Below are 18,304 nucleotides of genomic sequence, written 5' to 3'. Positions count from 1 at the left end.
CTTAAATGTTTAGGCTGTAGGAACTCTAGTTTAGTATGAGTCCTAGGAGTGGTCTGTGCTCAGCTCTCCTGGAGGAGTTACTGGGGGGGGGGCAGTGAGGAGCACTCTTTAACAAGCTCTGGAACAACTTTACAAATAACAAAGAGTTTCTGAATTAAAAATGCATGCACTTTCCAAACTCCTCTAATATCAGTACCCAAGTGAATCTTTAAACCTCATCACTAGGTTGTATCAACCATTGTTTCTGGAGTTCAGACAATTTTAACTAAGGAAAACACCAGTAGGTTTCCTACTGTGCTTTCAAAAGTCAGGATTGGGTATATTCCTTGACAAGGTGTCCATCGGATGAATATAAGTTCTTTCGCATACATCTCTAACTGCATTTAGCAACATACCAGTGTATGCTTGTTTTTACCCAACCAAACAATGACACATTTCATCATCAGGGAAAAGTATTCTGGTATTTCAATTGGTAGAATCAATTAAGGTAGGAAGAATCTGTTTTGGGTAGTTCTTTATTATAATTTTTTGAAGAAGTTTTATGGTTTTACATCTTGCCAAGCCAATAAACCCTGCCAAAGCAACTGTATTTGGAAACTTTTTGTTGAAAATACACTTTTAAATTTTTTTTCTTTGACTTTGTGTTTGAAATTATCTTAGACTTTCAGCAAATTGCAAAACCAGCTCAGAGTTTCCATCTGCCCCTCCCCGCCAACATTAACCTGTCACATAGCCATAGAATGACTAGCAAAACCAAGACATTAACATTGACATAATCGTCCTAAGTTCAGATATTATTTGGATTTCTCTGGTTTTCCTACTCATGTCTTTTTTGGGTCCAGGACCCCACTTTCCATTTATTTGGGGCTTTCTTCAATCTTCCCTTGTCTTTCATGACCTTGACATTTTTAAAGAGCACTGGTCAGTACCTTGTAAATGTCTCCATTTGGGTTTGTCTGATATTTTCTCATGAGATTGTAGTTGTGTATTTGGGGCAAGAATATCACAGAAGTAATGCTTGGCTCCTCCCAGTGCATGAGGCCAGGGTTACATAATGTTGATGTGTCTTATCACTAGTGATGTTAACCCTAATAATTTGGGTAAGGTAGTGTCTGTCTGGTTTCTCCACTGTAAGGTTACTCTTTCCCCGTTTGTCATGAACAAATATCTTAGTACATGCAGATATCCAATTTTTCTTTAAACTTTTGTCCTCTGATTTTGGCATCCAGAGAGGACTTTACCTATCGTGATTATAATTGTGGGTTGGCTTAGAGGTGATTTTGTACTTCCCTCTTTCACAGGGATACTTTTGGATAGATGTGTAGGCATTTCAAAACAGAGTTCACATATCTGAGAATTTCTTGCCGATATTAACCTCCAAAGATATTAAAAGCTATCTTCAGGGTTTGCTCTGGGTATCTACTTCTCTCCTCTTACCCTACCTGTGATTTCTCACAGTGGAAGTTTGGTCTTATTGAATTAAAAAAAAAACAGGTAACTTCAAAAATGAAATGCTACAAAAGTGACATTACGAATAAAGAAAAGGGTAGAAGGAAGAGGAAGTGCTGATGCTAAGAAACCAAGTCCAGGACTCACCTCTCCACCATATTTTTAAATGCCTTTGGGAAACAGGCATAATTTTAAAAATGAGACAAATTTAAAATATGCCTTTGGGTATTTATTTTAGTGTTATTAACACTGTTAACTGGAAACTTCTTTCAAAGGATATAGCAGTTTGTTCTCAAAACAACTAAGGCACTAAAAGTGGCCCCAGACTTCTGCTTTGCCTATTTCCAGGATAGTTCTGAATATTCATGTTCAAGTAGAATATCTTATTCTTTTATTGTTCTCAGAGAAGAAACATGGTCAAGGGGTGAGGGGTTTGCCCAGAGATGCAGGGACAGTAAAGCAATCTTCCATTCTAAATATAAAATGTATTAGGAGAAAGAACTTGTTATATAATGAGTCAAGGCTGCCCAAGGCCAGAGTTACTCAAACCCAAAGGGAAAGTAAAGGTGGCTGTGAATACAGCGAGTAGACATTAGGAAAAAAGGAGATTGAGAAAAGGGTTGTTCAAAGCATGACCTCCCCAGCTCAGTTGGAATCCAAAGTCTTGAGTCTGCAATAATCGCCTCACTGTCAGAATGGTCCTTACCTGTCTGGGTAAGTTCTTGATATCAGGAGGGAAGTGATGAGGTGCTGATTTTTACCTCCAGCGTCATGAAGGGCTGTGTCTTTATTCTTTGTCATGAGGAGTGCTGAGGTCGCAATGAGTCAATTTAGGTGACAATTGCTCATCAGTCTTTAAAAGAAACTAAGTTTTAATAATCAAAGTTCCCATTTGTTTAGTATTTACGATGTTCAGGCACTATTCCAAGTGCTTTGTATGTAAGTCACTGAATCTTTACAACGTTCCCAGATGGTAGATACTACTTAGTGCACCCATTTTTTAGATGGGAATATCACATTATGGGAAGGTTGAAGCTGCTTGCCTGAAATTGCGCAGTAAGAGGCAGATCTGAGACTCAAGTCCATGCTGCCTGGAGTCAGAGCTGCCACCTTCCCCATTCTACACAAGAAGTGTCTCCTCAGGTGGTATCATTAAAGATAACATTAAAGGGAGATGTTATCTTTTGTAATGTGAAATATCAGTGGATGCTTGGGAGAAGCACCACCATCACCATCTATGACTCAAGATTCCACTGTTAGCTGTTAGAATTCTATCTCATGGCCGTCCTACATGCATATCAGACAGCTCCTCTGGGCCACACTGAAGCCACGAGGGAAAAGGTGCATCTTCATACCCTAGTTCAGGCTTACTTGAAACATTAACTCCCTTCCCCATGACCCAGCCTTCCATCAGGGACGGGGCATGGGATCTGAAAAGATCCATCTGTCATCTGCACCCTGTGTTCTGGCTGCTCCAGACAAAGCCAATCTCAGCTAACTTTTAACAAAAGTACACCCCAAAGCAGACAAAAGTTCCTTTAATCATACCTGGGTAATTATGGAGAAGAGTAAGTCAAAGCAAAGCTGCTACATGAGATCGGGGATTTGGAAGAAAACCAGAAGCCCCAGCTGTGACGAGGTGTGTTTTGTCATAGGTGAATTTGAGGGGAGAGCAGCTGCAGCTCTACTGTCAAGGAGTCGAAATGGGAAAGACAGAGCCCACTGTGTCCTCAGCCCCATGAGACTACTACCTGAGGGGATTACTCTCAGGAACAGCAGAGCCCCAGGCAGGGAAGACCCCACTAACCCCCCACTGAAAGAGCCACTAGAGTCTGAAAAAAAGAAGGAGGGATTGAAATCTAAGGAGGCACGTGTCCTAAGGGAGGCGGGGGAGAAGGAGACTAAAGATTGGAGGAAAGGGAGATGGGGAGAGGTTGGTCCTGCCCTATCCTTCAAAGGTTTGGTATAAATATCACCTAGATTTTTACTCATGTTTCTTTCTAAGTTTTCGTTCTTCCCAGAGTAGTGGTTTTCTGAGTGTCAGGGGAAAGCAGGATCACTGAATTAATTCCATATTATATACAGAACATTCTACCACAGAGAGATGCAAACTTTGTGCAGGACTCTACCCCCAGCGTGAGCACCACACCCCCAGCTCTTACTGTTCTTCATGGGCTTATTTTCATCATCCATATTAACTCAGATTTCTTTACACTGTCTCTCACGCATACAGGGTCACCAGTAGCTTTGGGTTTGGGTTTGTTGGGGTGGGGTAGGGCACTGCAGTGACACTATTTGTATGTGATCAATTTCTAAAACAAACATTCTTGTCACGTATTGCTGTGTAACAAATCAGCCCAAAATGTAGTGGCATAAAACACCATTTGATTCTGCTCACAGCTTTCTGGTCAGGAATGCAGACAGGGCTCAGTAAGGACTACCCGTCTTTGCTCCTCAATGTCTGGAGCCTCACATGGTCCAAACTGGATTTGGAGCCACTGGTCCAGGAAAACCCCTTCAGAGAAGGTTTCCATTGTTGATGTTGTCAAATCTGCTGTAACATTAACTACAGGTACTTTTTGGGTGGTCTTACTTTTCACTCTGGCTGCCTCTAAGATCTCTTGGTTGTTGGGATTTTGCAGGTGCACTACAATGTAATTAAGTGTGTTTTCTCTTTTATCTACCTTAGCAGACAAGGATTGCATTTTCTGTACCTGTGGGTTAATATCTCTTGTCAGTTCTAGAAAGTTCTCAGCCACTATCTCTTCAAATAATACATTGAATTATCTCTTGTTTCTTCTGGAATTCTAACTGGATGTCTGTTATATCCCTATTTTATCCTTCATATCGTATCTCTTTTTCATATTTTCTGTTTGTTTCTCTGTGTTGCATTTTGGGAAATTTCTTCAGCTCTATCTTACATTTTACTAATTTTTTTCATTTTATCAATTTTTTTAATCAAGTGTAAACTTCAGCTTTTAGCTCATCCAATAAGTCTGTTTTCTTAATGCCTGCATTTGAATTTCTAAAACTTCTAATCAGTTCTTTTTCAAATCCATCCTGTAATTTTTGTGGTCTTTTATTATTTCTTCATTTTTGTGATGCCTTTTACATAGTTTCTCTATATTCTGTATGTGAAATTTTAGAATCCGACATTCAGAGGTTTAACAATAACAGAGTCTGTTATTGTTTCTACTGACTCACCCATGGAGAATTTTTTCTTCGTGTTTGGTAATCTTTGATTTTAAGCATGATTTTAAGCTATTTGATCCTTTAATGAGTAAAAGAACTTAGAGCCTAAACTGAATCTTCTTTTTTTCCTGTTCACACTAGAGAATCGATATTGGAGTAATTGATCCTACAGAGATCCAGTGGTACTAAAGACCTGGGATCACTGTCCCCCCATTCAAAGGTCCCCAGCTTAATCTTGGGATCTCAGGGTTTCATTCCATATCCTGTCAACACATATGTGCATACCCTTTAACCTTGTAAATGCTGATAATGACTTCTGTGTATATGTGTTCCTGGCATATTCTCCACTCTGGTTTCAGCTCACTGTTGTTTTGCTGCCCACCTCCATTGGAGGTTTCTCTTCCAAGTTACAAGCCCAGCAAAGATATCATTGTTCACAGGAGAAGGGCCTGTCAGGTAGTTGGTTCCACCATATTGCCCAGAGCAGAGATGATTCGTATGTTTCTGTACCTCTAGTTCACACATTGGATAACACTGTATAATACCATATAAGGAGTGTGCTCACATAAACCATTGTTCAGCAAATATTCACTCTCTCCTCCTTCCCAACAGAAGTTTCTTCCCTTTTCTGACATTAGACTTGGCTATATGACTTTTATATTGGCTTTGCCCAATGGGACATAGGCAGTGCCCCCAGTTCCAAGCAGATGTTTTAAAAGGTATTGGAATTTCGTACGATTACTTTTGAACTCCTGCTTGTTGTCAAAAAAGGAGTCCAAGGTGCCCATTCCTCCCTCGTTCTGGGTCCTAGAATGAGAGCTACACGAAGTAGTATTAAACCCCATAACCTGAGTGAGAGCCATTATAGCTGAACCATAGATCTAGAACAAGGGAAATATATATTTGTTGCTGTGAACCTCTGAAATCTGAGGATAATTTGTTAAGTTACATTATCACAGAGAAGATGAACGATACAACATATGTGTGCTTGATATAGCATTGTCCTTTGTGTGTATGTAGAGTGAGGTGGGCGGGGTCATAAGCAACTATTTTTTTATATATATAAACAACTTTAAGAATCCAAAGTGGGGGACGCCTGGGTGGCTCAGTTGGTTAAGCAGCTGCCTTCGGCTCAGGTCATGATCCCAGCGTCCTGGGATCGAGTCCCACATCAGGCTCCTTGCTTGGCAGGGAGCCTGCTTCTCCCTCTCCCTTTGCCTGCCATTCTGTCTGCCTGTGCTTGCTCTCTCTCCCTCTCTCTCTCTAATAAATAAATAAAATCTTTAAAAAAAAAAAAGAATCCAAAGTGGAAGATGATATTTGTTCGTGGTAAGGCCCATTCCTTTGTTCCAGGAGAGACCATTTCAGTAATGTCCTTCTTTATTTTTTTTTTAAGATTTTATTTATTTGACAGAGAGAGATCAGAAGTAGGCAGAGAGGCAGGCAGAGAGAGGGGAAAGCAGGCTCCCCACTGAGCAGAGAGGCTGACGCAGGGCTCGATTCCAGGACCTTGAGATCATGACTTGAGCTGGAGGCAGAGACTTGATTCACCGAGCCACCCAGGTGCCCCTCGGTAAGGTCATTCTAATCACACCGAGATGAGGCAGGAAAATACTTATTTCACTGTTACTAAATGAAGCCTCTCAGACTGAGATATTAATCTCAATGCTTAAACGTTTAAAGCTGAAAAATGTTATCGTTATTAGAGCACAGACCATCTCCACTGACACCAGCAAGACTGGCACTGGATCTTTCATTTCCTGGGACTTAAGAACATGTACACAGAGAAGGGAGACAAAGTGGAGGAGATTCTGGTGTCGGGAATGAAGGTGGAGATCATGGCTCAGAGGGACTCCAAGGTGAAGGATCATGGCCGGGTGGACCATAGGAGTAGCAGCAGCTTATAGTCCTTTTCTTTTTTTATTTTATATATTTATTTTTTTTATTATAGTCCTTTTCAAGTCTTTCTTTCTTGTATTGTAGTTTCCTACATTTCCTTCACAAAAGTTTGCAAGAATTTTAAGTTAGTTGTGTCAGCCTTGTTTTCTGTTGTTTGGGCATTGCTTTCAGTCCACCCTTTAGGATAAAACATCTTTGGCAAAACTGTGACATGATGGAGAAACAACAATAAGACAGACAGAGGGGATAGATGTCGAAGCCCCATGTAGGCAGCACCAAGTGACCACCAGGCTGCATTTATAGATTTTGGCATTCCTAGAAATTCTTATGAAAATAAAGAAAAAGGAGCTGGTGAAAGACAAGGACATTTGTCTTTGGAGATGGGATCTTGGACACTTGTAGTCAGTATTAAAGTTTCTTGCTTTATTTATCTTTTAATGTCTTTAAAGTTTAATATTCACTAAAAAAAGACACATATGATAAGTAAATGGCTTGATAAATTTTTGCAAAACATGCATGAAACCAGCATCCAGATCAACAAAGACAACATTTCCAACACCCCCCAAAACCCCAACCCTTTTCCAGTTGCCACCTGCCTAAGGGTAACCACAATCCTGACCTGTAACAGCATAGATTAGTCTTGCCTGCTTTTGTACTTTGTATAAATAGATCTGGTTCTGGCTTCTTCCACTCAAGAGTACAATTGCAGACTTCACCTGCATAGTTGCATATAGTTGTGGTTCATGAATTCTCATTGTTGCATTCATAATGTGAATATAGCACAATTTACCTATCTATTGGATCACAGATGACCTTTTGGGTAGATTGCAGTTTAAAGCTATTATGAATATTGTTTTAGTGGACATTCTAGTTTAGGTACTTTGTTGAACTGTTGTATACATTTCTGTTGGGTATATACATAGGAGTGGAATTGCTTTGCTTTTTGGGTTTTTTAAAATTTATTTGTTTATTTGTTTTTGGACAAACCTCTTTATTTAAGAAATCAAATACAACCTTTTGTCTGTACTGTCATTTGCAAATATCTTCTCCCATTCCGTGGGTTGCCTCTTTGTTATCTTGACTGTTTCCTTTGCTGTGCAGAAGCTTTTGATTTTGATGAAGTCCCAAAAGTTTATTTTCACTTTTGTTTCCTTTGCCTTTGGAGACATATCTTGAAAGAAGTTGCTGTGGCTGACATCAAAGAGATTACTGCCTATGTTCTCCTCTAGGATTCTGATGGATTCCTGTCTCACATTGAGGTCTTTTATCCATTTTGAGTTTATCTTTGTGTACGGTGTAAGAGAATGGTCGAGAGAGACGCCTGGGTGGCTCAGTCAGCTAAGCTGCTGCCTTTGGTTCCAGTCATGATCCCGGGGTCCTAGGACTGAGTCCCGCATGAGGCTCCTTGCTCAGCGGGGAGCCTGCTTCTCCTTCTGCCTGCTCTGCCTGCCACTTCCCCTTGCTTGTGCTCTCTCTGACAAATAAATAAAATCTTTAAAAAAAAAAAAAAAGAAACCAAATACATAGAGGAGGTAAAAAAAAAAAAAAAAAAAAGGTATGGTGGCAACTTCGCACAAGGGTATAAGACCAAACTTAGAACTGCTTTCTCTAGTTATTCAGGATGGAACAAAATTCAGTGCTCACAGTTAGCACAGAAAATACCTGATTATAGTACTCGTTTTTAAACGGACATTTACTACTTTACAATAAGATCCCACCGGTTACAGGAGAACACTCCCCACCCCTTGGTGTACAGCCTAAAAAAGCTAAGAATGGGGGCGGCTGGGTGGCTCAGTCATTAAACCTCTGCTTTCAGCTCAGGTCATCATCCCAGGGTCCTGGGATTGAGCCCCACATCAGGCTCCCTGCTCAGCAGGAAGCCTGCTTCTCTGTCTCCCACTGCTTGTGTTCTCTCTCTCTCACTGTGTGTCTCTCTCTCTGTCAAATAAATAAATAAATAAAGTATTTTTAAAAAAAGAAAGAAAAAACAAACTGAAGGTTGCTAGAGGGGAGGTGGGTGAGGAGATGTGGTAACTGGATGATAAGCATTAAGGAGGGCACTTGATGGAATGAGTGCTGGGTGTTATCAGTAACTGATGAATCACTAAATTCTACCTCTGAAACTAATAATACACTATATGTTGATTAAATTGAATTTAAATTTTAAAAAGAATTAAGAAATGCTTTTCAAATTAGCATGAACCACATCCTCTAGCCTATCAGCTCCATTCAACTCTAGACATTATTCCCACAGACATCATCACCCCTCTTCTGAGTGCACCACACATGTGAGGTCTGCAGTGTTGGCAGCTGTGCTGGGATAACAAGCAGGGTGCCCATCACCAGGGCACCAGTCAGGTAAATGATGGCAGATCCTTAAAATAGAATATGATAACTGCTTTTAAGAAAGGAATGAGGGGTGGCAGGGTGGCTCAGTGAGTTAAGCCGCTGCCTTCGGCTCAGGTCATGATCTCAGGGTCCTGGGATCGAGTCCCGCATCGGGCTCTCTGCTCGGCAGGGAGCCTGCTTCCTCCTCTCTCTCTCTCTGCCTGCCTCTCTGCCTACTTGTGGTCTCTCTCTGTCAAATAAATAAATAAAATCTTTAAAAAAAAAAAAAAAGGAATGAGGAGGCTCCCTTTGAACTAATGCAGAAAAGTCTGTAAGATATATGATGAAGTGTAAAAATGCAAGTTGAAGTGTTCCAATATGCTACCATAATAAGGAATAAATAGTCGTATTTGTGAGATTTACATAAAACATCCTCATAAGACACTGGTAGTTATCTCCTATGGGGAGGAAAACATAAAGACTGGGGAAAAGAATAAGAGGAGAGAATCTTCACTGAATATCTTTTTTGGTATATTATCCCTTTTGATTTATGAGGTAGATGATATTTTCTAATTGGAAAACAAAGTCTCAAATTTTTCAAATAAGATTGCATTTCAGAGAACCTAGATGTCCATCAACAGATGAATGGATAAAGAAGATGTGGTGCATATATATATACAATGGAATACTATGCAGCCATCAAAAGAAATGAAATCTTAGCTTTGCGCAGTGGCAGTATCGTAGCCAATGAGGTTTATCTGAGGCGCGATTATTGCTAATTGAAAAGAAATGAAATCTTGCCATTTGCAACAACGTGGATGGAACTAGGAGGTATTATGCTTAGCGAAATAAGTCAATCAGAGAAAGGCAATTATCATATGATCTCCCTGATATGAGGAAGCTGGGAGGCAATATGGGGGGTTTGGGGGGTAGGAAAAGAATAAATGAAACAAGATGGGATCGGGAGGGAGACAAACCATTTAATCTCAGAAAACAAACTGAGGGTTGCCAGGGGGAGAGGGGTAGAGAGAGGGTGGTGGGGTTATGGACATTGGGGAAGGTATGTGCTCTGAAGTGTGTAAACCTGACGATTCACAGACCTGTACCCCTGGGGCTAAAAATACATTATATGTTAATAAAAAATAAAAATTATATTAAAAATAATAATAAAAATTTTTGAAAGAAAAAAAAGATTGCATTTCACACAAATAATTACCTCTCTAGGCAGTTTGCTACTTGTGCTTCTGCTGTATTTGAAAAACAAAGTAATGAGAGACAAGAGGAGCCACACGTTGTACATCAGAAGAGAGAGTACATCAGAAAAGAGTACATCGGAAGAGAGAGGTATACACACTATACACTCACCCATCTTCCTATCCCTTCTCACCTTGAGAAAATTAAAGTGTTATTCGTCAACAGGACTCTTCATCATGGATTTACAGATAAAGTGGCATCGTGGTTAGAAATATTCTCCCAACATTTTAATAAAATTAAAATTGAACCAAAAAATTCTAGGATCAAATGTGGTAAATTTCATCAAACATTTTTAAAATATGGGGAGAATTGATGAGCTATGAAAACATCTAGAGTGAAAGTTTTAATCCACAGAATGGATCTGAAGTGATGGTTAGTTGGACGGACATAATGGAGGAATGAATGGTGTGACTCTTTGGAGGGTGTTCTGATAGGAGGTGAAGATAAGGAAGCTGGTGGGAAAGGCCATGCCGATACAAGCTGGAGGCCCCATAATAGGCCCCAACACCAATAACCAAGAACAGCCATAGCACAACTGCAGATGTAGGGTGAGAATTAAACACTTTCTTTCCTCTCAAGGATCTGAGCAATCCATGGTGAGGCTTTAGCACAGTGTACCTGGATAAAGTCAGGGTGTTCAGAGAAAAAGCATGGACTTTTTATTTTTTTTTTTAAGATTTTATTTATTTATTTGACAGAGAGAGAGCACCAGCAGGGGAAGCAGCAGGCAGAGGGAGAGGGAGAAGCAGGCTCCCTGCTGAGCAGGGAGCCCAATGAGGGCTCAATCCCAGGACTCTGAGATCATGACCTGAGCCAAAGGCAGATACTAAACCAACTGAACCACCGAGGCACTCTCAAAGCATTGACTTTTTATAACTGTGTAAATGGGATGGTCTTTCCAGGCATGACAAAAACTGGAGATCCTACTAAAATGTCTGGTTGTCAGTTTCTCTGTAATTTCATTGGTTTCTGCTTTATCTATTTTAAGGCCATGTTGTTAGGAATATACTGATTTTTATATCTGTATTGTAGACTGTTACCTTTATCATCATCCCTATTTATGTTTCTCACTTTAAATTTTATTGCTGCACCACCTTTCTTTTGGTCAATTTTTATGTGGTAAGTCTTTTTCTTTCTTCAATTCTATTTACATATTGTGATTACTAAAATATTTTGACTGATATCAAGCCCCTTATTTTTTATGATCACCATCCTTTTCACTCTTTGTTTCTGCCTTAGGTTGCACTGATAAAATTTTACATGTTCCTGCTTTTGATCCTCTGCTCATTGGAAAGTTTTATTCTTTTAATGGTAGCCCTTCAGATATTACTGTGCACAAGTAACTATACATTTTTTTCTAATAGTTATTCAATCTTTTTCACTTTCTGTAGACCACAAAAATAACCTAGGCATATTTTACCCATTGAATACTACTCAACATTCCCTTCCTCATACCTTCCTCATATTGTTGTTGTTGTTTAGAATTTGACTTTTGTCTTTCTTATACCTCAAAAGAATTGTTTTTCTTTTTTTTTTAGTTTTATAGTCAATTGATAATTAACTTACCAACATATTTTACCAATTAACAGTAAACACTTTTATTTCTTTCTTTTTTTTTTAAATAAACTCAACAACCAACAGTGGGACTTAACTCACAATCCCAACACCAAGAGTTACATGCCCTAACACTGAGTCAGCAAGATACCCCATCACTTTTATTTCTTATAGTCCATGATCTCCTATGGTTTTGATTTTATTTTTTACTTAAGGATACCTTTTAAAAAGTTATGGAGAATCTGAAAATAACATTTCTACAATTAAAAATATTTTTTAATTAAATTTATTTATTTTCAGCATAACAGTATTCATTATTTTTTCACCGCACCTAGTGCTCCATGCAATCCGTGCCCTCTATAATACCCACCACCTGGTACCCCAACCTCCCACCCCCCCCCCCCGCCACTTCAAACCCTTCAGATTGTTTTTCAGAGTCCATAGTCTCTCATGATTCACCTCCCCTTCCAATTTGCCCCAACCCCCTTCTCTCTAACTCCCCATGTCCTCCATGCTATTTGTTATGCTCCACAAATAAGTGAAACCATATGATAATTGACTCTCTCTGCTTGACTTATTTCACCGTCTTTTTTTTTTAATTTTTTATTTTTTATAAACATATATTTTTATCCCCAGGGGTACAGGTCTGTGAATCACCAGGTTTACACACTTCACAGCACTCACCAAAGCACATACCCTCCCCAATTGTCCATAACCCCACCCCTCTTCTCCCAACCCCCCTCCCCCCAGCAACCCTCAGTTTGTTTTGTGAGATTAAGAGTCACTTATGGTTTGTCTCCCTCCCAATCCCATCTTGTTTCATTTATTCTTCTCCTACCCACTTAAGCCCCCATGTTGCATCACCAATTCTTCATATCAGGGAGATCATATGATAGTTGTCTTTCTCCACTTGACTTATTTTGCTAAGCATGATACGCTCTAGTTCCATCCATGTTGTCGCAAATGGCAAGATTTCATTTCTTTTGATGGCTGCATAGTATTCCATTGTGTATATATACCACATCTTCTTTATCCATTCATCTGTTGATGGACATCTAAGTTCTTTCCATAGAAAAATATTTTTGTAAAAAATATTTTTGTGTTGTCTTTACTCTAGAAAAAGAAGTAATTTTCCCCTCAGCACCTTGAATATATTGCTGTATTGTCTTTAATATTTGCATAGCTATGGGGGCGTCTGGGTGGCTCAGTGGGTTAAACCTCTGCCTTTGGCTCAGGTCATGATCCCAGGGACCTGGGATCAAGTCCCGCATCGGTCTCTCTGCTCAGCAGGAAGCCTGCTTCTCCTTATCTCTCTCTGTCTGTCTCTCTGCCTACTTGTGATCTCTCTCTCTCTCTCTGTCAAATAAATAAATAAAATCTTTTTTTAAAAAATTGCGTAGCTATGAGAACTCTGTTGTTAGTCTAGCCATAATTCTGAGTGGAGGCTTCTCATCACCCAGCCCTAAGAACCTTTTTTTTAAAAGCAAGGTTAACGTATATAAGGTGAAATGTGTAGATCTTATATATAGAAATGAGTAAGTTTTGAGAAATGTCTGCGTTATGTAACCATCTTGCTAATGATCTAGGACACTTCTATCACCCTGAATCCAGAACCTCAGTACATTTTTTTTTAATTTTTTATTTCTTTTCAGCGTAACAGTATTCATTATTTTTGCACCACACCCAGTGCTCCATGCAATCTGTGCCCTCTCTAATACCCACCACCTGGTCAGAGCCTCAGTGCATTTTTAGGATTGTTAGTTCATCCTTGTTCTTCTGCAGCCTCACTATAATGGGTCAAACATGGATTTATTTTTATTTATCATCTTTGGTACTAGAAAGCAACCTTTTGACTCGAGGACATACAATTTTTCTTTATAATGGAAATTTTTAAGTTCTGTTTCCTCCAAATATAGTTTCTCTGGCATGACTACCATTCTTTTCTTCTGTATTTCCTATTAGATGACTGTTGGAGTAATTCAGTCTGTCACTTATATATCTCCACTGATTTTTCGTTGAAGTGCATATTTCAGATATATGAAATATTTTCAAGTCTCTATCACTGTTCTACATCTAGGTATGAATTCCTTACTTTTAGCTTCCAATTCACTGATTTTTCTTCTATGATTTTTTTTTCTATATGACTATGTTTTTATTTTATTTTTGAAATTTCCAATTAATTCTTTATAATGTTTGCCAACTCTTGTTTTATATATGCTCATCTCACTATTGTTTATTTTTAAGGATTTGACTCAAGTTCTTCACACCTTTTATAAATGAGTGCTTAAATTCACTGACATACATGTGCTACATTTCATAGCAACTTTCATAATTGCCAAATACTAGGGAAAAACTCAAATATTACTCAAGAGAATGGCTAAACAAAGTTTGGTATATTTATACTGTGGAATATTACACAGCAATAAAAAAGAACAAACTACTGGTATAAGCAGCAACATGGACAATCTCAGAATCATTATGTTCAGTGAAAGAAGCCAAATACAAAAGAACACATAGTGTATGTTTTCATTTATATGAAGTTTGGAAAGAGGCAAAAAATAATCTACGATGATAGAAGTCAGAGTAGTGGTTACCTCTGGTGAGGGTTCAGTATGACTAGAAAGGGACCTTGGAGAATCTTCTGGGCTAAGGAAAGATTTCTATCTGGAACTGAGGGGTGGTTATATATAGGTGCTTACATATGTAAAAATTCATGGAGCTGTACAGTTAAGATGATGCACTATGTGTTAGTAAAACTCAATAGAAAGTAAGGAAGGGAGGGAGGGAAGAAGGGAGGAAGGCAGGAAAGATGGAAGGAAGGAACAAATGAACGAACGGGGGAAGGAAAGAGGAAGAGAGAGAGACTGGGCAGGGGATGGAAGGAGGACCCAAGGGAGGAATAAAGGAAGAGTGAGAAAGAAAGAGCCAACTCCAGGAATGTGTCCTTACTCAGCTCCCGGAGCTGCTAGAAGTAGCCGATCCAAGAGCCCATCTCCTAAATAAGAAGTGAGGTATTGAAAGAAGGACTAATTTGAAAACAGTAAAAATTATTATAAAAGCACTGGTCCTCATAAGTACCTCCAGTGATAATGACAGGGCTAAAACAGGGACATCATTTGAAAAGCGGCCAGAAAGAAAAAGGAATTTTCATTCATTTTCCCTGTACCACCACCTGAACGTCACACTCAGTGCTACTGTGTGGTGATAGTTCTTTCTAATCCTGCACCTAATCTGCCAGGGAGGGGCTGAAAGAGGTTCCGTTGCATGAGGTTATTTGCTGTTGCTTCAGAGCCTCAGAAGCAATATAGAAGCAAGGTAATAAGGATTAGGTTCATCTGGGAATGACAGAAAATTCCAAAGAACAGTAGCTTATCTCAGAGAGAAATTTATTCTTCTCTGTCACGAAATAAATCTGGAGGCAGATACAGGAATGGTAGGGCAGCTCCAAAAATTCTGAAGTTCTTTGTTCCACTGTCCCAAAATCACCCTTGTCCTTGTGACCCAAGAATGTGTTTGGAACCCTAGTGATCATATTCATGTTCCAGATTAGCTGGCAAAGTAAGAAACAAAAGATGGGGCTCTGCTCTTGAAGGAATATCACACAAAACTTCTACTCTCAACTCACTGGCCAAGACCTCATCACATGTCTACATCCAGCTGGAAGGTTGGGAAATGCTGTCTTTTTGTGGATCACATGTTTGCTCTAAATAATATCAAGCTTCAGTTATAAAGGAGGAAGGAAAGAAGAGGTTTGTGGTACACAAATAGCAATCTTCTGCAGAAGTAGATATGTATAATTTGCAATAATTTTCTCCACAGTACATATTTTACCTATTGTTAGTTTCCTATTTTATAAGAAACTCTTTGTGGTCATCCATATCTGGGAAAGAAGCTCATGATTGTTTTGCACTTTAATTAAGTCTGTAAAGTTAAGTTAGGCAATTGGGTTGGTAACAGTATTGAGAAAATGATCTGTTTGTTAGCTCTCAAAATCTTAGAGATCAAATGATGCAGAGAAATATTTAATTTTTCAATAAATTCTGGATCACTCTATCTGTATCACAAAGAGCAAGACACCCCATTCCCCTCCAATGAACTCCAATGAAGAAGGCTTAATGTTCATTATTTTCCTGACTTTTGAAAGAAATATGACCACCTACCTGTATCACCTTTCCAAAAATTTTGTCTGGAGAAAAATGTATATGAGCTGATTAAGAACCAAGGCTTCCATTTACAGGGGGAAGAAGTGGGATTTGAGTGATTTGGGGTCAGTGGAGCTCAAGATGAGTAAAACACTTCCTCCCTGCATTATAAAGGCTAGCAGAGAAATGTAGCTTTGAGATGGCGATAATGGTGAGATAGTCATGCTTATTACTCTAACAGAACCTGCTGTTGCTCTTCTTGTGTAGGGTTTAATAACAAAGCCTACGTTAGGAAATTCTGGTGCTTCCCCTTCCTTTGAGGGCAGTCTGTTAGATAAAGACCAGTCTGAGGCTTGGTTGTCCTTTACCTTTCTGTAGTGGTTATTTATGATTCTTCTGCCATGCCTGTTCTAAACTCCACTGTCGTTTAAGCAAATTTACTTTCAACTCTCCACTGAGTTCACCAAAGACTCGTAATCCTTGTGCAACTGGCGGGGCTGAAGATTAAGCCACCCTGGGCAATTAAGCGGATCCCAAGGTTCAGCTGGTGTGCTGCAGTTTACAATCATTACAGCCGTTTAGCAAGGTTCGACAGCTTACACCCCCGCTTCGAGGGAGGATTTGTGTCCCTCATTAGCATTCCCATATCAGCTAGGATGCTGTGGCGTATGCCACCGGCAGGCTGTGTCACAGCATTATGAGATTAGGCCTGCAAACTTCACCCTTCTGCCAGTAGCTGAACCTGCAAGCACTCAGTCTCTGAGCAGCCGTACCAGATTTTTTTTTTCCAATTTATTTATTTTCAGAAAAACAGTATTCATTATTTTTTCACCACACCCAGTGCTCTATGCAAGCCGTGCCCTCTACAATACCCACCACCTGGTACCCCAACCTCCCACCCCCCCGCCACTTCAAACCCCTCAGATTGTTTTTCAGAGTCCATAGTCTCTCATGGTTCACCTCCCCTTCCAATTTACCCAAACAAATAGCATGGAGGACAGGGGGCGTTAGAGAGAAGAAGGAAGTTTGGGTAGTTTGGGCCCTACCAGATTTTGAAGGGAAAGCTGGAGGGGCTGTCAGTAAGGAAGTATAAACAACCAAGGTTGATTCCTACGGTTATGGAATTTGAAATTGGGGATTCCATTTTGCACCCACATTGGTATCCACAATGGGGACAACTGAACCTAACATTCAGAATCTCTAATTTGATGTTTGGTTTTTGAGATTTTACTTATTTGACAGATAGAGAGAGTAAGAAAGAGAGAGCACAAGATGGGGACTGGGGCAGATGGAGAAGCAGAAGCAGACTCCCGGCTGAACAGAGAGCCCGACCCTGGGGGCTAGGGGCCGGGAGGGTGGGGCAGCGGGGATCGATCCCTTGACCCTGAGATGATGACCTGAGCCTGAGGCAGACACTCAACTGACCGACCAACTGAGCCACCGGGTGCGGCCAATGAATTTGGTGCTTTTTAAAAGGGGTCAAATAAACAAACAAACAAACAAATAAATAAATGGGGCCTGCAGGTATGGTAGCAGCATGGCATATCAGTAAACCGTTGCTGCATGATGAGCTTCTCAAAGTGCCCGCAGCATGCGACGGGTGCTAAATATAAGCACTTATTTAGTGCACAAATCTGCATGTCTGGGCATCAAGCAATCTAGCCCGGCCATGGCCAGAGTGACTTAGCTCTGCTTCCGGTGACTCTGACCCTCCTCATGGGACTAAGATGACCCAGGCTTGTCCTTCTCATGATGGCGATGGGGGCAAGAGAGTGAGTTCACAGCTGCTGTCCAGGCTTGTGCTTGAGTCTCATCGGCTAACACTCCCTTGGCCACACCCAGCTGGCCAAAGTCAGAATGTGCGGAAGTACACGCCACACTGCAACGGTACCCGGCAAAGGATGGAACAATGAATCTTGAAAATGTGCCCCCAATTAATGATAAAGAAAGGAAATGAGTCAATGAACAATTAGTTCCCCATTTTTTAAAAAATTACTATAAGACTGCCAGCTATATTAAGCCCCCTAGAGCACCATGAAATAGGACAGCTGGGACTGAATTTTGGGTCATCTAGATCAATGGCCCTTAGCCTTCCTGAAGTGTGGGTTCTTCTCACACATGTGCATCAGTATACAATGTTTTAGAAGCATTCCGTGGCCTCCCTGGAAGCCACCTGTGAGCCTCTGGAAATCTGTAAGTCCAGTTAAAATTTCATTTAAAGGCAACCTTCTCATTATGACAGGTGGGGAACTGAGTTACATTATGATTGTTTTATGCTTCGTTGAGCTCTTTAAGCTGGTGTAAGATTTATGCATTTGGTTGAATTTGGTATTTAATCGAGGTGAATACCAACCAGAGTACACAATGCACTGCTTTAAAACCTTCTGAGGTACCCCTTACACAGTATAAATCCCCACTCCTCCCAAGAACTGATCCCTGCCCACTATCACAACCTTGTTTCCTCTTACCTTCCCTCTTACATCCAG

The 18,304-nt window shown here is 40.1% G+C and overlaps 1 pseudogene; it reads left to right on the top strand.

Annotated features, from left to right (window-relative positions):
- The first annotated feature begins 9,586 nt into the window (after nucleotides 1-9,586).
- LOC122916581 lies at nucleotides 9,587-9,760 on the top strand (annotated as a pseudogene).
- The last annotated feature ends 8,544 nt before the right edge of the window (nucleotides 9,761-18,304 follow it).

Source organism: Neovison vison, chromosome 8 (genome assembly GCF_020171115.1).
Source record: "Neovison vison isolate M4711 chromosome 8, ASM_NN_V1, whole genome shotgun sequence".
Lineage (NCBI taxonomy): Eukaryota > Metazoa > Chordata > Mammalia > Carnivora > Mustelidae > Neogale > Neogale vison.
The sequence above is the reverse complement of the archived record's forward strand: the minus strand, read 5'-3'. Positions and strand labels throughout refer to the sequence as shown.